Source organism: Theropithecus gelada, chromosome 5, assembly GCF_003255815.1.
Source record: "Theropithecus gelada isolate Dixy chromosome 5, Tgel_1.0, whole genome shotgun sequence".
Taxonomy (NCBI): Eukaryota; Metazoa; Chordata; class Mammalia; order Primates; family Cercopithecidae; genus Theropithecus; species Theropithecus gelada.
Window position 1 is genome coordinate 70,742,144 of NC_037672.1, and position 20,324 is coordinate 70,762,467.

General features: G+C 37.0%; 1 protein-coding gene across 5 annotated transcripts in view; it reads right to left on the reverse strand.

Moving 5' to 3' along the window:
- SLC4A4 (solute carrier family 4 member 4) overlaps positions 1–20,324 on the reverse strand; it is a 385,984-nt gene that overhangs the window by 239,423 nt on the left and 126,237 nt on the right. The gene's annotated exons all lie outside the window — the stretch shown is intronic.

A 20,324-nucleotide genomic window follows, 5' to 3' on the forward strand; every position in this document is an offset into this window, starting at 1 on the left:
ATGAGATCCAGTCATTTGCAATAAGATGGATGGAACTGGAGGACATTTTGTTAAGAAATAAGCGAGGCACAGAAAGACAAATTTTGCACGTCCTCACTTATTCGTGGAAACTAAACATTAAAACAATTGAACTCACGGAGATTCAGAGTAGAAGGATGGTTACCAGAGGCTAAAAAGGGTAGTTGGTAGGAGCAGGTGGGGTAGGGGATGGGTAATGGGTACAAAAATATAGTTAGAATACATAAGGCCTAGTATTTGATAGCACAACAGGATGACTACAATCAATAATAACTTACTCTATATTTTAATATAACTAAGAGTATAATTGGAAGTTATAACACACAAAAATAATAAATGCTTGAAGTGATGGACACCTCATTTGCCCTGATGTGATTATTATGCATTGTATGCCTGTATCAAAGTATCTCATGTACCCCATAAATATATATACCTATTATGTACCCATAAAAATAAAAAATAAAGAGAAGAAAAGATAATACATAGTAGGGGAAATGCTACGGATAAAACTATAATAAGCAATAACTAATATTTTTGAATGGTTATGCATGCCAGGCAATGTGTTAAATGTTTTCCATTTGTTATATCATTAATTTTACACAAGTCTATGAAATAGCTACTTTTATTATTCTCTGACATTACTCTTATAGATAGGGAAAATGCATCTGAAGAGTGTAAGGGACTTCCTCAAGATAACACAACTACTAAGTGATATGACTTCGAACCCATATGTGTTGTTTCTAAGCCCATTTGTTAGCTGCCACACTCCAATGGTTAATCTCGTTTTTTAAAAGAATTAAAGGAAAACACGATCAGATTGCTATATGAACAATACAGGCAGTAAATGTAGTGGATTTCAGAAGACATCAAAATCATAGTGGCATATGAAATAGTCAGAAAGTAAATTAATTGAAATTTGGTTCATTATTCACCAAAAGGCACTTTGCAAATGCACCCTTTTGGTTTTGGTATAGGAAGCATCCCACTGTGGCCACCCTGCAGGCTACCAAAAAAATTGTTTTAATAGAAATCACAACGAAGAATTCCTACTGAGCATGACAAGTCTACATATAAACTCCCTTAAACAAGTTAAATGAGGACTTCTGGATTTCACATTTTCTTCTTAGCAGAGTCCACAATCTGGTACAATCTCAGCTTTCAAACCAAAGTATAAAAAGAAACAAGTATTTTTAAGTTATTAATGTGCTATTCTCAACTGGTTTACATAATTATCATTTTAAGTATATATTTCTGTTTTTCATTGTGAGACAAAAGTTTGTAGGTAGATACCATGGTTGTTAAAACTTCCACAATTTATGTATTAAATATATCACAGTAGTTTTGTTTCCCCTAGAAAAAGACATCATTTTATAGCTACGTCATGCTCTACAATAGCTCAGGTGCCCAGACCTAACCCAAATGGCTCCAACAGCTACCTGGAGAAGGCAGCTAATCTTCACAGTCTTTCAAAGGGGCAGCTTTTTACTCTTTTTCAGAGGTATTAGATAAGGCACTTTACATATGCTTCGCATGAATGACAATCTCATTGAATCCTCAAAGCAAACCTGTCAGGTAGATTGTATTACTATCTCCATTTTACACATGAGAAAACTGAGGCTTGGAGATGCATGGAAATTGCCTAATGATGCACAGGCACCCTAAGCAGTCCTCCCTGAGAACCCATGTTATCATGCTGACCCTTTGTTGACCAGATGGGGAAATGAGGCTCAGAGAGGTTCAGCACATTACTCAATGTCATACAGTAAGTAGCAGAGTTAGGATGAAACTTGGGTCAACTATTTCTAAGTCTAATGTCGTGGTGTTACACCTTTTCTCATCCTTATAAACTTGAAGCATACAATGTATCAAAGGACTGTCATGGTCTGGTGGTATATTTGTCATTTGAAACAGCCCCCTAAGTGAGTCTGATAGATACCATTTTTCATTCATATTCCCCAGAAAGTAGAAACTTAGGAAAGCTTATGTGCTAATGCTTTCTTGGGAGGTGCAATTCCAGGATATCAAGAATAAGGGAAGAAGGGGCATGAGGCACAGAGGGAGGCTAAGCAGATATAAGGTAGTGCATTCTTATTAATAATAATTACCAGACCACTGTAGCGCTCTAAAAACACACTTAAATATATATATATAAAATCCTCAAACTTCATTTTCACCTTTATAAATAAAAGAAATGAGAATAACTGAATGAATAAAGTTGTATAAACATATAAATGTTTAAAACACACACACATACACACAAACACACAGACACACCGCAGTGGCCATCTGTTAGTAACCACCTTTAAGCTCTTTTTCTAATGACAGCATCCCATTTTCTTCTGGAGAACCATCTTTATACTTGTATAACCATTTGGTTCAATCCACACCCTATGAGTCAGGTCTGAGCAATGAGAATATCACAACTTCTTGCTACAGTAATTCATTTCTGAGTGGGCAGTTTACCTGATACAGGCGAAACAGAGTAAATAAATGTCAGCCTTTTGCTGGAACTACTAAGAAATAAATCATTATGCTGAGAGGCTAAAATGGCAATAAAAGCTATGAAGTACAGATGGCCAACTTGCAACCCTAAGGGAAGAGTCTACCTGAGCATAAATTAAACATGTAATAACTCAGAAGCAAGGCAGTGTAGGTTTCTAACGCCTAGAACCACCCATGCCTGAAGTCAGTTATGTTTCAATCATACTTGACAATTACAATTTAGATTAAAAGCAAAATTGTTTTAAAACAATCAGAGCTAAATTTTCTGTCATTTGCAACCAAGAGTCCTGATATACCCTCCTATTATTCCATTTCACCAGGTTAAAGTAGAGCTAATTTCCATGTGTTAAGTGTATCACCAAATTAATTGCATTGAACAACCTTTTTTTAAATGGAATCCAAGTTTTGGAGAGATGTGTACAAGTTACCTAGATTTTGTTCATGCCTTAATATACCTTTATCCCAACCAATCCAGAAAATAACCAACAATTTACATGTTAGCAGGCTATAGACAAGTAATTTAGACAGTTACTTTTTCTTTCTCAAATTAGCTAAGAAACTGAAACAGCAAAATAGTATTCATTAAAATAGATAATTCTAAACATATTTAGGTATCCATGTATTAATAAGCTCCCACTCAAGAAAAGCTGTTAATTATCACAAATTATCCTTAATATGCCATGATATTACTATTCAGCTGTAGAGAGTCAATAGCACTAAGCGCCTGAGTTTCATAATATTATCCAACTACCTTAGGAGCAGAGTAAGTTCAATTTCAGCCAGCAAGTAGTGATAAAAACTAGAGTTTACTCAGACATTTTTAAGAAATATCTGTACCATAGCTTTTTATCTTAAAAATGTAGAAAAATAATTTACCTGGGGTTTACATTACAAAAACGTTACATGGATTCAGTTCGTATCTGTAAGACACTTGGAATTCTTTAGAACATAAAGGTAGTACTCCTTGTATTCTATAATTTATTCTGTGGAGTTCTTTCCTAACTTCTGCCAAAGCAGTGGGTTAAAAAATTAAACCTAAGATTTCTGTCAGTGATGTAAATATGTATCTTTCTTTTTAAAATGCTGCTAAGCCATTCTCAAAGGGGTAGTCTCAATGATGGTACAGCAGTAAAATAAGTTTGGTCCATGAAATTCCATGTTTAAAAAATTATTGGCCCACAGCCTTTTTGGTCTGCTCCTTCTTTTATTAATTATCCCAATTATATTAATTGTAATTATATTAAGTATATTATTAATATTGTTTCAATATTCCAAGACTATCAGAGAGAAAAGTAAAATTCAAATCAATCATTTGGTTTTTAGGAGCCTCAATGGTGGCCTAAACTAAGTAACTAAACTAATGATGAAACCAAACATTTTGACTTTTTCCAAATTTTACCTTCCATGATATCATTTTCCTTACTTAATCCAAGTTTGCATGGTATTCATGAGGCTTTGAGAAGAAATGGGTTCACAGAAACAGTAATCACCCAATTGCTCCATCTGCATATCATAAGACGGCATTCCCCCTAATAAATTAACGTCCCAAGAATTTGCTGGGTCCCCGAGAGATGTTTCACACATATTGATTCTTTTGGCTCCAGCCCTCTGTTGATGCCCTCCATCTGCAAAAAAAACACCTGGAAGGGGTACCACATCACAGACACCATCATCAGAGTCAAGCATGAAACTCTCAATACTCTGCCAAGGATGTCAGCTCCCAACGTTCCCAAGGAGGCAATACTTGGGATGCCAAAACAACACAGTAGTGAAAACAAAACCAGGAGACAAAGAAGTCTAGATGGACATAATGGATAACAGCAATTTTGGGGGTAAGTACAGAGTTCAGAACATTGTTCTGTCCTGATTGAGAACTATATTATGTCTTTTGACACATATCACATGCCAGAGAATTTCCAGAAGAAAAGCTAAGTGAGGACTCAAAAAAGAGGAATTCATACAACCACATCCATTCACCCACATTTAACCACCAGGGCACATCTGCCTTATTAAAATTACAAGGTACCCAGTGTCTTAAGTATCTAAATAATCATTACTTCTAGTTGCTGTGTTTAGCTTCTTGTAGTCTTTTGTTCAGATCAAATTACTTTCCCCAAAAACCTAGCTATACCCAGATCCTTCCTGTAGTAAACAAAGAAATTCTTTCTTGTTATTTGTTTGTTTATTCCAGTTATAAATAAGTTTCTTGCACTTGCAAGAACAGGCTTATTAATTTATATAATATGTATAGAAAAAAATACCAGACTAAATGTTACTAAACTAAATGTTAACTAAATGTAAACTCAATGTTAACAATTATTATCCTTAAGTGGAAGAATTACTGATGATTCTCATTTTCCTTGTTTTCTTTATGTGCAAGTTCTAAATTTTCTAAAATTAGCATTAATATCATATTTATAAGGAAAACAAGCCAATTAAGGCTTTTTAGTTGCTAAATTGAGAATAGTCATGTCAAATTAGTGCCACACACTTCCTTACAATATTTGAAACTGTAGAATCTCAATTATCTTTCTCAAAAAAATGTTCAACACAAACATAATCTTACAGCACTTGCCTTTACTGCTGTGTAGGGACTGGAATAGCCAGTTCTGAACCACGACTGGCCATGGTTCTGAACGCTACTTAACTGAGAAGCCACAAAAGCTGAAAAATAATCCCATGAGCATAGAACAATGGGGATGAGGGTGAAGAGAATTTCATGCAAGTTGCATGGAAAGAAAGGACACTTTCTGTAAACAGAACAGAAAACACTGATTAATTGAAATGGTAAAGAATATGGCTATCCAGCAACCTTTCCCTGAAGGACCTAAAAGTTTCTTGTGCATGTTATAACCAACATTTCCAGTTACTTTTAATTTCTCATTCCCTACATCACTTCTCTCTCTTCTGCCAGTGCTGCCATGATAAGGTTTACATGATGAATCACTCTGCTTTAGAGTGAACACATCAGCATTTTCTCCAGGTTCAACTCAGACCAATTATCAGCACAATTTATACCCTGAGGTTTCTAAAGTCAGACTCAATTCTCATCAACATTAGGAAATCTTCAAGATTCCCAAAATAAACTCTACAGATTTGCTCGAGTGCAACTATTTTCTATACAGAGTAGCTAAATATATAGCTCCAATATTAGTGTCACAAGCGCCACACTAATGCTGCCATTAGATGCTTCCACATGCAAAAGAAGACATTCTCCTTCCTGTAGACTCTCTGTCAAAATGCATAAGAATATAGAGGCACCGAACCTTAAAGAATCTTTAGGATTTCTGCTTCATCCCCACATTGCCAAAAAAAATTCTACCCATATTACCTGGATAGCAATACTGAGAAATGTGGTTTAAAAATACAATTTCTTTTAAAATCGGGAAAGGAATGGAGGCCTCAAGGAAATGTTACATGAATTCCTGTTCTTTCCTATTTGAAAAAAGGTGACATTCCCCACAGATGTATTAACGCTGTAAAGATTTTGCTGGAACTCTGAATGTAATACAGAAATGTCAACAAGATTCTACAATAAGGTTTTCTTCTTTTCTGTCTTATTTAGATGTGTTCTGAGTTGAGGGTCCAAAATTAGTGGCAGTGATCCTCAACTTTTGTGAAGTTTAATTATATTCTCAGCAAAGAAAAAATAATTATAACAGATCCTCCAACACTTCCTACTTGACATCTATAGTTTCACTGTTCTCAGACAACATAATGCTTCATTTGCCTTGTGCTATGGTTTAGAAGTTTTTTCCATCCAAAGCTCATATGGAAATTTAATTGCCATTGTGGCAGGATTGGGAGGTCAAACCTTGAAGAGGTGTTTACATCATGAGGGTTCTGCTCCCAGGAATAGACTAATACATTATCTGGGGAAAGGATTCACCCCCTCTTGCTCTCTTTTGCCTTCTTTGCCCCTCTGCTTTGTGATGCCTTCTGCCATGTTATGACACTCCAAGCAGGCCCTTCCCAGATGCCAGAACCTTGATGGTGGACTTCCCACCCTCCAGAACGATGAGCCAATAAATGTCTGATCTTTACAAATTACCAAGTCTGTGGTATTCTGTGGTAGCAGCACACAGCAGCACACCAGCAACATATGTCTACTGATCAGCAAAGACCTAGAAACCAGGCCAGAAACTGAAAGACCACTTGTAAAAACTGAGTTCAACTACTTGAGAAATGGCATATAAGTGACAAGAGTCTAAATATAAACTCAAGTAAATGTTGATGCTGTTTCATTAAGCACCTTCCCAAATGACCAACAGAGATATACTAAATCCATTCTCAGTAAATAATAAAATGGAATCAGCTAAGGTTTTAGAACCATCTTTTAGGGCAGAGGTTCATAATTTGTTATAGAAATAAACCTCCTTCTAAATTATTCATATCACTTAACTACACAAAGCTGATAGAAAACCTAAATTAGAGTAGGTACATGGGCTCGCTAAGGATATTAATTTTCTATTAAAGTGCGCTACAAACAAAGCTCATGCATTCTACTGAGTAATACTGACAAAAGTAAAGAATTCACTCTCTTTGACACAATCTGTTTTTGCTATATTCTATCTCTACAACATTTCTTAATCCCTTATATTAGAAGTCTATATATAACACTTCAAGGCATCTAGAGATAATCTCAGTTCATAGGGGTGAGGTAAGTAAGTGCCATTTCAAAAGAGATTGATTATTAACAGCATCCCGTTCAGAAAGAACAGTTAGAGAAAGTATTTATTCACTTCTAAGGCTTAGGGTAACATGTAAGGCTTGGCTATTCCTTAACTGGGTGAAGAATTTCCAATTAATTAACTATTGATCATAAAACTTAGAGTTCCTTTGCCTTCTCAAACAACCCCTTCTTTAGATCCATCAAGTATCAGCTTAAGCTAGTTTGGAAATACATTTGACTATTTGTGACACTCTTTAAAACCTGCATAAGCTCAAATCTGGCTTTCTGAGAATCACATTGGTAAAATGCTTTCGCAACCTTGTAAAGTAGAGATTACGCATTCACCCGAAAATTGTCGACATCCCTCTGCCGCTTCTCTTTTGTGAGAAGGGCAGGAAAAAGCTTCAGCAAAGTGGGGTGTCTGAGATTCAGTTATAGAAATGTATAAAGAATGAGTCAGGGAACTCCTACAAATGCAATGGAAGTTGCTCTGGGCCTGATGAGCAAGATAAGCCAAAATCCACAAGAGGAGGCCACAGTGCAAATGCCATAGCAGCAAATTTCAACAGCAAATCCGAAGGGACCAGAAGGAAGACTCGAGGCCAAGTTGTCAATTTAAGACTGAAAAGCTAAGGTAAGCTGAGATAAAAGCAACCCAGTGTTAATATGTAGGAGTCAAAGAACCTAAAGCTCAAGGCAGATATTAAATATGAATACCTAAGTTGTCTAGTAATATGAAAATAAATTAAAGAAATGCTGTTGCTTAGAAGTGGTATGGAAGGGGAAGGGATTGTTCCCAATAAGTTTGAGGAGACACATAAGATACTAAAGACCCTCCAATCCTCGCCAATACATTGGCAAAATTCCCCTAAGTAATCAGTGAAGTGTTTGCAGCAGTTGATTCCTACATCCTCAGAGAAAATGGATCTTTATCACTTAGGGAGCATTCATTTCAAAAGATGGGATTCTGCAAATGCACTCCTATCTAGTGACAGCACAGGGAACCCACTTCATGAGATAATACAGTCCTGAGTCAACAGTAATCCCAGGTAGAGTGATGGGATCAGAATTATAAGACCAGAATCTGGTGCTCAGCTTCAATTCTGACTGAGCAAATCCCTTCTTCTCCCTCTGACTCAGCTTCCCCAACTTTTCGACATATAATAACAACAGGAAGAGTGAAGAGAATACTAAAGGTACATCCATGGCTGAAGGAATCAAATTTTGCTCTTCCGGCTTATAAAATTATATTCAGAAAGACCAGATAATGCTATTATATTAAGCAATCTACTGATGTATTATTGATTCTGGCACTTTTGATCTCATCTTTTCTTTGAGAAGTAATACCAACAAATTTTCAATACAAAGATTGAAAAAACTGAATCTGACATTCTTAGAGGGAAAAAATAATGTTAAGCAATATTCTCACCCTTTATTTACCCTGTTATTTAGTCAAAGATGTACAGTGAGCACTAACTAGCAGTATTTAAATGCCAACTACCTAAAGAAGTTGCACAATGAATGAAGTTTTCAGTGAATTTCCCACGAATTGTGGCCAAGATAAATAAACCTCAGTGAAAGTGACCTAAAGAGGTAAAGGCATATAACCAACTCCAAAGATCTAAGTAAACCTGAAAATCCAATGGAAAAATAAAGCACGTGAATAGAATGAGGATTTCTACAGACAGAATGAAAAGGAAAAGTATGCACGATGGTTCACAGATAAAAAGAATATGTAGTGAAAGGAACTAAGCTATGCACAAGGGTTACTTACTGAAATGAATCTGAATATTTTATGTACAGAACAAGTTTTGATTCACAGGTCCTACTGACAATCATTTAAGTTTTCCTCTTCAAGTAGTAATCTGACTTAAAAACAAAACAGAATCAGCAATCCAAGAGACACCAATGAATTTTAAACAACATTGGTTATCTCTGAGCTGCACCCAAAACACACATATTAAGATCATTATAGCCTAAGATATGTCCAGCCACTCTCTACTCTTGCATAGTGGAGATGGTAGGAAGTGTAATTCTCCACTACAATAGAACAAAACTCATGTTAAAATAACACGTGTAAATCAGTCATTAACCATGTTCCTTTAAAAAAAAACTTAATTTTTCAGAACAAGAACCTAAATATTTTTAAAGATTCCATTACTGGTTTACATAAAAATAAATTATAGTTAAATAAACTCTAAACTTCTGTCTTGTACACTCAAAGAAAAACTGGCCAATGCATAGTTCTTGTAACGTTATATTCACCTAATCCTACTTGAAAACACACTAAAGGCGCTATTTAAGAGTTACCTGTGATGTCAGCTAAATGAATTCCCTAAATAGAACTCTGAAAGTCAGTTTCTAATCGAGTTTTTTTTTTTGTCACTAATGTAAAATATGCCTAAATATTAAAATTTATTCTTTAGTTATTAAATCAGCTGACACTGTTTTCTCCTACAGAGTGACACATCCACGCCATATAGATGTGTATGTCCAAGAATTCATTTCAAAAATGTCAACTGCAATTAAAATTGTTCTGAAACGTCTGCATGGTATGTCCTGACATGAATGACAATTGGTTAATTTGCCTATGAAATTAGCATGTTCTGAACTAAGTCAAAAAAAATGTATCCTTTCACATGCTGAGATCAAGCTCACTTCATAAGTGAGTTTCTCCTCTATCTTGAATCTATTACTATTTAAAATGAGCAGACTTTGAGAACAATAACTTGGCTTTCCAATGTTATTTGGAGTGTGTACAAACTGGGCTACACATCCACTGCAGTCTTTTTTTCCAAAACTTATACTTCTATTTTCCATTATCACAAGTTTTATTTTTCTTCTTTCAGTTCATCACCACTTGCAAGCCTCTTCAAACGACAGTTATGAGGTTTACTGAAGAGAATCTTCACAGCTTGCTTTCTATTTTTTCCTGGCCAAGCAGTTTGGTAAGGACACTAGATTAGAAATATTACCTAATAAGAACATCTATTGATAAATAGCACTTATTGTGAACATATCTCCTTTAATCCTCAGAACATTCCCATAACCTAAGTATTATTTCTATATTCATATATGATATGTATTCAATGAGGTTATTGCATACATTACCCAGATCACATATCTAGTAATGGGGAGATCTAGACTTAACAGTTATGTAGCTTTGTCTGACCATAAAGTCCATACTCTTTCTGCTGTACTGTGCTTCCCCCATCATTTCTATTTCTACTGTATTTGTGAACATAGGGCACCCTTCTAAATCCCACTGTCCAAACAGGAGATTTCAAAAACATATCTAGCCATTGGTTTGAACTCTTTGAAAATGAGGCATGTTAAAATCTTGATAATTTGATAATAACAATGTTTGTTTTTCTTTTTAAAGTATCCAAGGACTACGTATTATCAAATACTTTGCAATGAGTGTTCAACTTTCCCTATACTAAGCTTGGGATTGAGCCATTATTCCTTTACTTTCCGACAAGCTATCCCTTCTATTCCTTTTAATGTATTTTCCTCTGATTTTAAATGGCTTTAAGAACTGTCTAAATTCATTCCAGAGCTCAAACAACTTAGCCTATAAATTTGTCAGTTCTAACTTTGGGAGTTATAGATCTGTTTAAGAGTCAGATGAAATGCATATAAACACACACAGGCAGAATTTTGTATAAAATTGATGTTAATGCTTTGGAAAATGATTTTCTTCACACTTGTCAAGCAACTTTCAAAAAAGATATTCATTTCAGGGAATAAACTCACCTCCTAGAGTTGCATGTGCCTAAGCTTCAAATGATGGGTGTACACTAGAAAAATAGGAATAAAATCATCTGACAGTACACACACACACACACACACACACACACACACACAACCCTGTTACAGCCTTGTCTAGAGAACCTTATAAACACATGTGAGCCGGCCATACTGGTGCATGCCTGTAGTCTCAGTTACTTGAGTGGCTGAGGCTGGAGGACTGCTTGAGCCCAGGAGTTCAAGTCCAGCCTGAGCAATACAGCAAGATTCTATCTCTTTAAAAATAAATCACAGAATGAGATCATGCCCTTTGCAGGGACATGGATGGAGCTCGAAGCCATTATCCTCAGCAAACTAATGCAGGAACAGAAAACCAACCACCACATGTTCTCACTTATAAGAAGGAGCTGGACAATGAGAACACATGGAACACAGGGAAGGAAACAACACACACTGGGGACTGTGGGGGTTGGAGGGAGGGAGAGCATCAAGATAAATAGCTAATACATGCAAGGTTTAATATCTACGTGATGGGTTGATAGGTGCAGCAAACTACTGTGGCACACATTTACCTATGTGACAAACTTGCACATTTGGCACATGTATCTGGAACTTTAAAAATTTTAAATTTTTAAAAATCATAATAAACAAATAAATAATTTTCAAAACCCACAGGTGAATTCTGTTTTTTTAAAAAAGGCCTGTCCCACCAGGGGTAGCAGGGGTCCCTAATCTCCACCACGGTGAAATATGTCAAACAGATGTTTACAGACATATCTCTTAGCAACCTATTGCATTCTAAAACATTTGCAGATCCACATTACAAATGCTTGCAGATAGAGTTATTTGTTAAGGTCCAGAATGTTCAGAGGGAGGATTTTCTTTTAAACTTCAAGTGCAGCAAGATTTTTTTCAAAAGTAAGGCTGTTGGCAAATAAATTAAAGCCCAGAGGATGACATTTGGTCAAAACAATCTGCAAACGTTTATTTTGCTGCCACAGTTCAGTTGAAACTAGTTCCTACTGAGATACTGACACTGCTATAATGTTGATTCATGCTTTTGTGGCTTCGAAAATTAATAACCGTAACTTTTGTTTTTTAAATGGTTTGGAATTGCCAGCAGTATGCGACCTCCAACTGGCTCTAAATAAAGCAGTTCATGATTTAAACTTGTTCTTAAAGGCAGAAATGCATCTTTCTTTGCAGCTTTGGATCATAATTGGTTTCTTATGCAACAAAGTGAAGCTAGAGATTGTACCACTGTCACTATACCCAGGAAGTGGTGAAATGGAACTTCAGTTTCCCTCAGTGATTAACTCAAAAAACAAAGACTTAATGTCTATGCTATCTTCCATGTTACAAACCAATACTAGTATAATGTGTGTGTTCTTCAACACTTTAGTCAGACGGAATAACTGAGGCATCCACCCGGCCTCAAAGTATCTCTGCAAAGCTCCATGCTTTGTCTTCAAAGACTTTTACATTTCATATTTAAAATTAATAGTTCTAGGTTTACCTTATTATAAAAATATTCCTTCCAAATATCCAAATAAAAGGGATGTTTCAGGTAAATATATTTATACTGTACTCAACCCCAGGAGTACTTAGAGCCCAGTCTGAGAATAAAGTCTTCTCTGCCTCTATTGAAAAAGGTCCACATCAGTGGCTGTACCACGGCTTGGCAATGGCTTGACCTGAATCCAAGTAAGTATGACCAACTCTTTTGAATCCTTCCAGTTTCTTACCATAATAAAGCTATGATTTAAAAAAGTAATCACTATTCAATGTCTTTTGTCTATTTTTTGTTTTCCTAGAGAACCCAACTCAAGCCAAAGTCCGTATATAGTTCAAAACAACTGTCCTCTAAACCTAGGTGGGCTGAAAACTATCAGGAGAGTAACTGGATAGGTCAGCTCTGTTTCTACGGGGTTTGCATCAGTTTCAGGTTTAATACTAATGGGCACAGAATAGAGGGAGAAACAAAGAATTCTGTGGGAAAGGAAGAAACCTAAAAGAAGTCAGCCAAATTTCCAGTCTTCCAAGATTCAGATAGTCATTTTTTGGCTTGATAATTTTATAAACTCTAAGAAAATCAAACATACTATTATTTAGTATTTCTAGCTTACCCAATCTCCCTTCAACAGCATAATAAGAGTTCCCTATGATATGGTATGCACTGCAGTCTGTAATTTTATCATGTTATTGATAAATTCACAACCTCTTTTTTAATTTTATTTTATTTTACTTTAAGTTCTAGGATACATGTGCTGAACGTCAGGTTTGTTACATTGGTGTACATATGCCATGGTGGTTTGCTGCACCTACCAACCCATCATCTAGGTTTTAAGCCCCACATGCATTAGGAATTTGTCCTAATGCTCTCCCTCCCCTTGCACCCCACCCCCTAAAAGGCCCCAGTGTGTGTTGTTCCCTTCCCTGCATTCATGTGTTCTCATTATTCAACTCCCACTTATGAGTGAAAACATTCAGTGTTTGGTTTTCTGTTCCTCTGTTAGTCTGCTGAGGATGATGGTTTCCAGCTTCATCCATGTCTCTGCAAAGGACATGAACTCATTACTTTTTATGGCTGCACAGTATTCCATGGTGGATATGTGCCACATTTTCTATATCCAGTCAATCATTGATGGTCATTTGGGTTGGTTCCAAGTCGTTATATTGTAAACAGTGCTGCAATAAACATATGTGTGCATGTGTCTTTATAATAAAATGATTTATAATTTTTTGGGTATACACCCAGTAATGGAATTGCTGGGTCAAATGGTATTTCTGGTTCTAGATCCTTGAAGAATCGCCATACTGTGTTCCACAATGGTTGAACTAATTTACACTCCACCACCAGTGTAAAAGCATTTCTATTTCTCCACATCCTCGTTAGCATCTGTTGTTTCCAAACTTTTTAATGATCACCATTCTAACTGGCGTGAGATGGTATCTCATTGTGATTTCGATTTGCATTTCTCTAATGACCAGGGATGATGAGCTTTTTTCATATGTTTGTTGGCTGCATAAATGCCTTCTTTTGAGAAGTGTCTGTTCATATCCTTCGCCCACTTTTTGACGGTTTTTTTTTTTTTTTTTTTTTTTAGTTCTTGTAAATTTGTTTAAGTTCCTTGTAGATTCTGGAAATTAGACCTTTGTCAGATGGATAGATGGCAAAAATTCTCTCCCATTATGTAGGATGCCTGTTCACTCTGGTGATAATTTATTTTGCTGTGCAGAAGCTCTTTAGTTTAGTTAGATCCCATTTGTCAATTTTGGCTTCTGTTGCAATTGCTTTTAGTGTTTTAGTCATGAAGTCTTTGCTCATGCCTATGTCCTGAATGGTATTCCCTAGGTTTTCTTCTGGGATTTTTATGGTTTTAGGTTTTACATTTAAGTCTTTAATCCATTTGAGTTAATTTTTGTATAAGGTGTAAGGAAGGGGTGCAGTTTCTGTTTTCTGCATATGGCTAGTCAGTTTTCCCAGCACCATTTATTAAATAGGGAATCCTTTCCCCATTGCTTGTTTTTGTCAGGTCTGTCAAAGATCAGATGGTTGTAGATGTGTGGTGTTATTTCTGAGGTCTCTGTTCTGTTCCATTGGTCTATATATCTGTTTTGGTATCAGTAACATGTTGTTTTGGTTATTATAGATTTGTAGTATAGTTTGAAGTCAGGTAGCATGATGCCTCCAGCTTTGTTCTTTTTGCTTGGGATTTTCTTGGCTATACAGGATTTTTTGGCTCCATATGGAATCTAAAGTAGTTTTTTCTAATTCTGTAAAGATAGTCAATGGTGGTTTGATGGGGATAGCATCGAATCTATAAATTACTTTGGGCCATATGGCCATTTTCACGACATTGACTCTTCCCATCCATCAGCATGGAATGTTTTTCCATTTGTTTGTGTCCTCTCTCATTTCCTTGAGCAGTGGTTTGTAGTTCTCCTTGAAGAGGTCCTTCATATCCCTTGTAAGTTGTATTCCTAGGTATTTTATTCTCTTTGTAGCAATCGTGAATGAAAGTTCACTTGTGATTTGGCTCTCTGTTTGTCTATTTTTGGTGTATGGGAATGTTTGTGATTTTTACATATTGATTTTGTATCCTGAGACTTTGCTGAAGTTCCTTATCAGCTTAAGGAGTTTCTGGGCTGAGACAATGGGGTTTTCTAAATGTACAATCATGTCATCTGCAAATAGAGACAATTTGACTTCCTCTCTTCCTATTTGAATACGCTTTATTTCTTTCTCTTGCCTGATTGCCCTGGCCAGAAATTCTAATACTCTGTTGAGCAGGAGTGGTGAGAGAGGGCATCCTTGTCTTAAGCCAGTTTTCAAAGGGAATGCTTCCGGCTTTTGTCCATTCAGTATGATACTGGCTATGGGTTTATCATAAATAGCTCTTATGATTTTGATGTCCCATCGATACCTACTTTATTGAAAGTTTTCACTATGAAGGGATGTTGAATTTTATCAAAGGCCTTTTCTGCATCTATTGAGATAATCATGTGGTTTTTGTCATTGGTTCTGTTTATGTGATGGATTACATTCATTGATTTGCATATGTTGAACCAGCCTTGCATCCCAGGGATGAAGCCAGCTTGATCATGGTGGATGAGCTTTTTGATGTGCTGCTTGATTCGGTTTGCCAGTATTTTACTGAGGATTTTCACCTCAATGTTCCCCAGGGATATTAGCCTGAAATTTTCTTTTCTTGCTGTGTCTCTGCCAGGTTTTTGAATCAGGATGACATTGGCCTCATAAAATGAGTTAGGGAGGAGTCCCTCTTTTTCTACTGTTTGGAATAATTTCAGAAGGAATGGTACCAGCTCCTCCTAGTACCTCTGGTAGAATTCAGCTGTGAATCCGCCAGATCCTGGGCTTTTTTTGGTTTGCAGGCTATTAATTACTGCCTCAATTTCAGAACCTGTTATTGCTCTATTCAGGGATTCAACTTCCTCCTGATTTAATCTTAGGAGAGTGTATGTGTCCAGGAATTTATCCATTTCTTCTAGATTTTCTAGTTTATTTGCTGGAGGTGTTTATACCATTCTCTGATGGTAGTTGGTATTTCTGTGGAATAAGTGGTGATATCCCCTTTACCAATTTTTATTGTGTCTATTTGATTCTTCTCTTCTCTTTTTTTTTCATGAAATTATTTATTCATAGTGTAAGGACAATGAACCACATTCAATTTTTCTAGTTAGACTCGGAGTTTTGAATGTACCTTCAAAGAGTTCAACTTCTTCATTTTACAGATAAGAAAATTAACCCCAGTTTGGGGATGTGACTTCCCTAAAGTCACATTTGTATTTCTATCCCTCAACAGTCTCATCCCAATCAATCTCCATACTTGCATAGGGCTTGAGTTCTCTCTCTCTCTCTTTTTTTTTTTTTTTTTTTAGACAGAGTCTCACTCTGGAGGCTGGAGTGCAGTGGTGGGATCCCAGCTCACTGCAACCTCTGCCCTCCAGGCTCCAGCAATTTTCCTGTCTCAGCCTCCCGAGTAGCTGAGACCACAGGCACACACCACTAGGCCTGGCCAATCCTTGTATTTTTAGTAGAGATGGGTCAGGCTGGTCTCGAACTCCTGACCTCAGGTGATCCACCAACCTCAGCTTCCCAAAGTGCTGGGACCACAGGCACGAGCCACTGTGCCTGGCCACCAGGCTTGAGTTTTGTTTTTCTTTCCTTTTTTTTTTTTTTTTTTTTTTGAGATGGAAGCTTGCTCTGTCGCCCAGTCTGGAGTACAGTGGTGCAATCTTGGGTCAATGCGAACTCCGCCTCCCGAGTTGAAGCTATTCTCCTGCCTCAGCCTCCCAAGTAGCTGGGATAACAGGTGCCTGCCACCACGCCCGGCTAATTCGGGCTTGAGTTTTCAAAGTGCATTGACATACATCTTGGTGTATCAGGTTCTCCATGTACAAATTGGGGGTAATTATGGAAACTATGTCGTTCAAGACTACTGTGAGAATTAAATGAAATAGCCTCCAGTAAGCATTAACAATTGTTATTATCTTCTTAAATAAAAATTGTGGGAGGCCATTGTTTTCAGCTGAGCTCCTGGACTAGGCCCAACAGAGCAAACCAAACCAGAATGGAGTCACTAGTTCTAGGTGCCCTGTAATCAAATTGAACTTTAAAATGAGCCAACTTTCCAAAAAATAAGATATTCACAGTGGCCAATCAGAAGGGACCCAGTTTATCTGAGCCAGTATGATAATGAAGTCCCCTCTATTCTAACCCTATAAGGAAAGTAACTTTGAAATGAACAATTTGCTGGGTGTGGTGGCTCACACCTGTAATCTCAGCACCTTGGGAGGCCAAGGTGGGAAGACTGTTTGAGCCCAGGAGTTCCAGACCAGCCCAGGCAACATAATGAGACCCTGTCTCTACAAAAAACTAAAAAACTAGCCGAATGCAGTAATGCATGCCAGCAGTTCCAACTACTTACGAGACTGAGGTGGGAGGATCACTTGAGCCCAGGAGGATGAGGCCGCAGCGAGCTGCCATCACACCACTGCACTCCAGCCTGGGCAACACAGCGAGACTCCATCATTAAAAATAAATAAATAAATAAAAATAAGTAAAAAAAAAAATGAACAATCTACTTTTTGTTCTCTATTTTTTGCTTCTTCACCACTTTTCTGCCTATAAAACCAACCCTCTCTGCTCTGCTTATTGGAATTCCTTCTATTTTACGGATGGGATGGTGCCCAATTCATGAATCATTAATAAAAGCCATTTAGATTTTTTTCAACTCAACTTGTTGAAAGTTTGCTTTTTGACATCTTTATTGTAATAATTACTATCTTGTGGAATTTCCTCCACAGTCTTGGAAGGCAGGCTCTTTTCTTCTTTATTAGTCTGGCTAGCAGTCTATGTATTTTGTTAATCTTTTCAAAAAACCAGTTCCTGCATTCATTGATTTTTTGAAGGGTTTTTCGTGTCTCTATCTCCTTCAGTTCTGCTCTGATCTTAGTTATTTCTTTTCTTCTGCTAGCTTTTAAATTTGTTTGCTCTTGCTTCTCTAGTTCTTTTCATTGTGATGCTAGGGTATCAATTTTAGATCTTTCCTGCTTTCTCCTTTGGGCATTTAGTGCTATAAATTTCCCTCTAAACACTGTGTTAGTTGTGTCCCAGAGATTCTGGTACATTTTGTCTTTGTTCTTATTGGTTTCAAAGAACTTATTTACTTCTGCCTTAATTTTGTTATTTACTCAAGTATTCATTTGGGAGCAAGTTGTTCAGTTTCCATGTACTTGTGTGGTTTTGAGTGAGTTTCTTAATCCTGAGTTCTAATTTGATTGCACTGTGGTCTAAGAGACTGTTTGTTATGATTTCCACTGTTTTGCATTTGCTGAGGAGTATTTTACTTCCAATTACGTGATCAATTTTAGAGTAAGATGTATATTCTGTCGATTGGGGTGGAGAGTTTTGCAGATATCTACTAGGTCTGCTTGGTCCAGAGCTGAGTTCAAATCATGAATATCCTTGTCAATTTTCTGTCTCGTTGATCTAATATTGACAGTGGGGTATTAAAGTCTCCCACTATTATTGTGCAGGAGTCTAAGTCTCTTTTTAGTTCTCTAAGAACTTGTTTTTATAAATCTGGGTGTTCCTATATTGGGTGCATATACATTTAGGATAGTTAGCTCTTCTTGTTGCATTGATACCTTCACCATTATGTAATGCCCATCTTTGTCTTTTTTTATCTTTGCTGGCTTAAAGTCTGTTTTATCAGAGACTAGGATTGCAACTCCTGTGTTTTGTTTGTTTGTTTGCTTTTTGCTTTCCATTTGCTTGGTAAATATTCCTTCATTCCTTGATTTTGAGCCTATGTGTGGCTTTGAATGTGAGATGGGTCTCCTGAATACAGCACACCAATGGGTCTTGACTCTTTATCCAATTTGGCAATCTGTGCCTTTTAATTGGGGCACTTAGCCCATTTATATTTAAGGTTAATATTGTCATGTGTGAATTTGATCTTGTCATCGTGATGATAGCTGGTGATTTTGCAGATTAGTTAAGGCAGTTTCTTCATAGTGTCCCTGGTCTCTATATTTTGGTGTGTTTTTGCAGCGGCTAGTACCAATTTTTCCTATTCATATTTAGTGCTTTCTTCAGGAGCTCCTGTAAGGCAGGCCTGGTGGTGACAAAATCCCTCAGCATTTCTGCAAAGGATTTTATTTCTCCTTCCCTTATGAAACTTAGTTTGGCTGGATATGAAATTCTGGGTTGAAAATGCTTTTCTTTAAAAATATTGAATATTGGGCCCCACTCTCTTCTGGCTTGTAGGATTTCTGCAGAGAGATCTCCTGTTAGTCTGATAGGTTTCCTTTTGTAGGTAACCTGACCTTTCTCTCTGGCTGCCCTTAACGTTCTTTTTTCCTTCATTTCAAGCTTGGAGAATCTGACGATTATGTGTCTTGGGGTTGCCCTTCTCAAGGAGTATCTTAGTGGTGTTCTTTGTATTTCCTGAATTTGAACGTTGGTGTGTCTTGCTATGTTGGGGAAGTTATCCTGGATAATTTCCTTAAGTATGTTTTCCAACTTGGTTCCATTCCCTCCATCACTTTCAGGGACCCCATCGATCATAAGTTTGATCTTTTCACAGAGTCGCATATTTTTTGGAGGCTTTGTTCAATCCTTTTCATTCTTTTTTATCTAATCTTGTCTTCATGCTTTATTTCATTAATTTCATCTTCAATCTCTGATATCCTTTCTTCTGCTTGATCCATTTGGCTATTGATACTTGCATATGCTTCACGAAGTCCTCGTGCTGTGTTTTTCAGCTCCATCAGGTCATTTATGTTCTTTTCTAAATCGGATATTCTAGTTAGCAGTTCCTGTAACCCTTTGTCAAGGTTCTTAGCTTCCTTGCATTGGGTTAGAATATGCTCCTTTAGCTCAGAGGGGTTTGTCATCACTCACTTTCTGAAGCCTACTTCTGTCAATTCGTCAAACTCATTCTCTGTCCCGTTTTGTGCCCTTGCTGGAAAGGAGTTGTGATCATTTGGAGGAGAAGAGGCATTCTGGTTTTTGGAATTTGTAGCATTTGTGTGCTGATTTTTCCTCATCTTCATGGATTTATCTACCTTTGATCTTTGAGACTGATGACATTTGGATGGGGTTTCTGTGTGTGTGGGGGGGTCCTTTCTGTTGATGTTGATGTTATTGCTTTCTGTTTGTTAGTTTTTATTCCAACAGTCTGGCCCCTCTCCTGTAGGTCTGCTGGAGTTTGCTGGAGGTCCATTACAGACCTTACTTGCCTGGATATTACCAGTGGAGTCTGCAGAACAGTGAAGATTCCTGCCTGCTCCTTCCTGCTGTATGAGGTGTCTGTCAACCCCTGTTGGGAGGTCTCTCCCAGTCAGGAGGCAT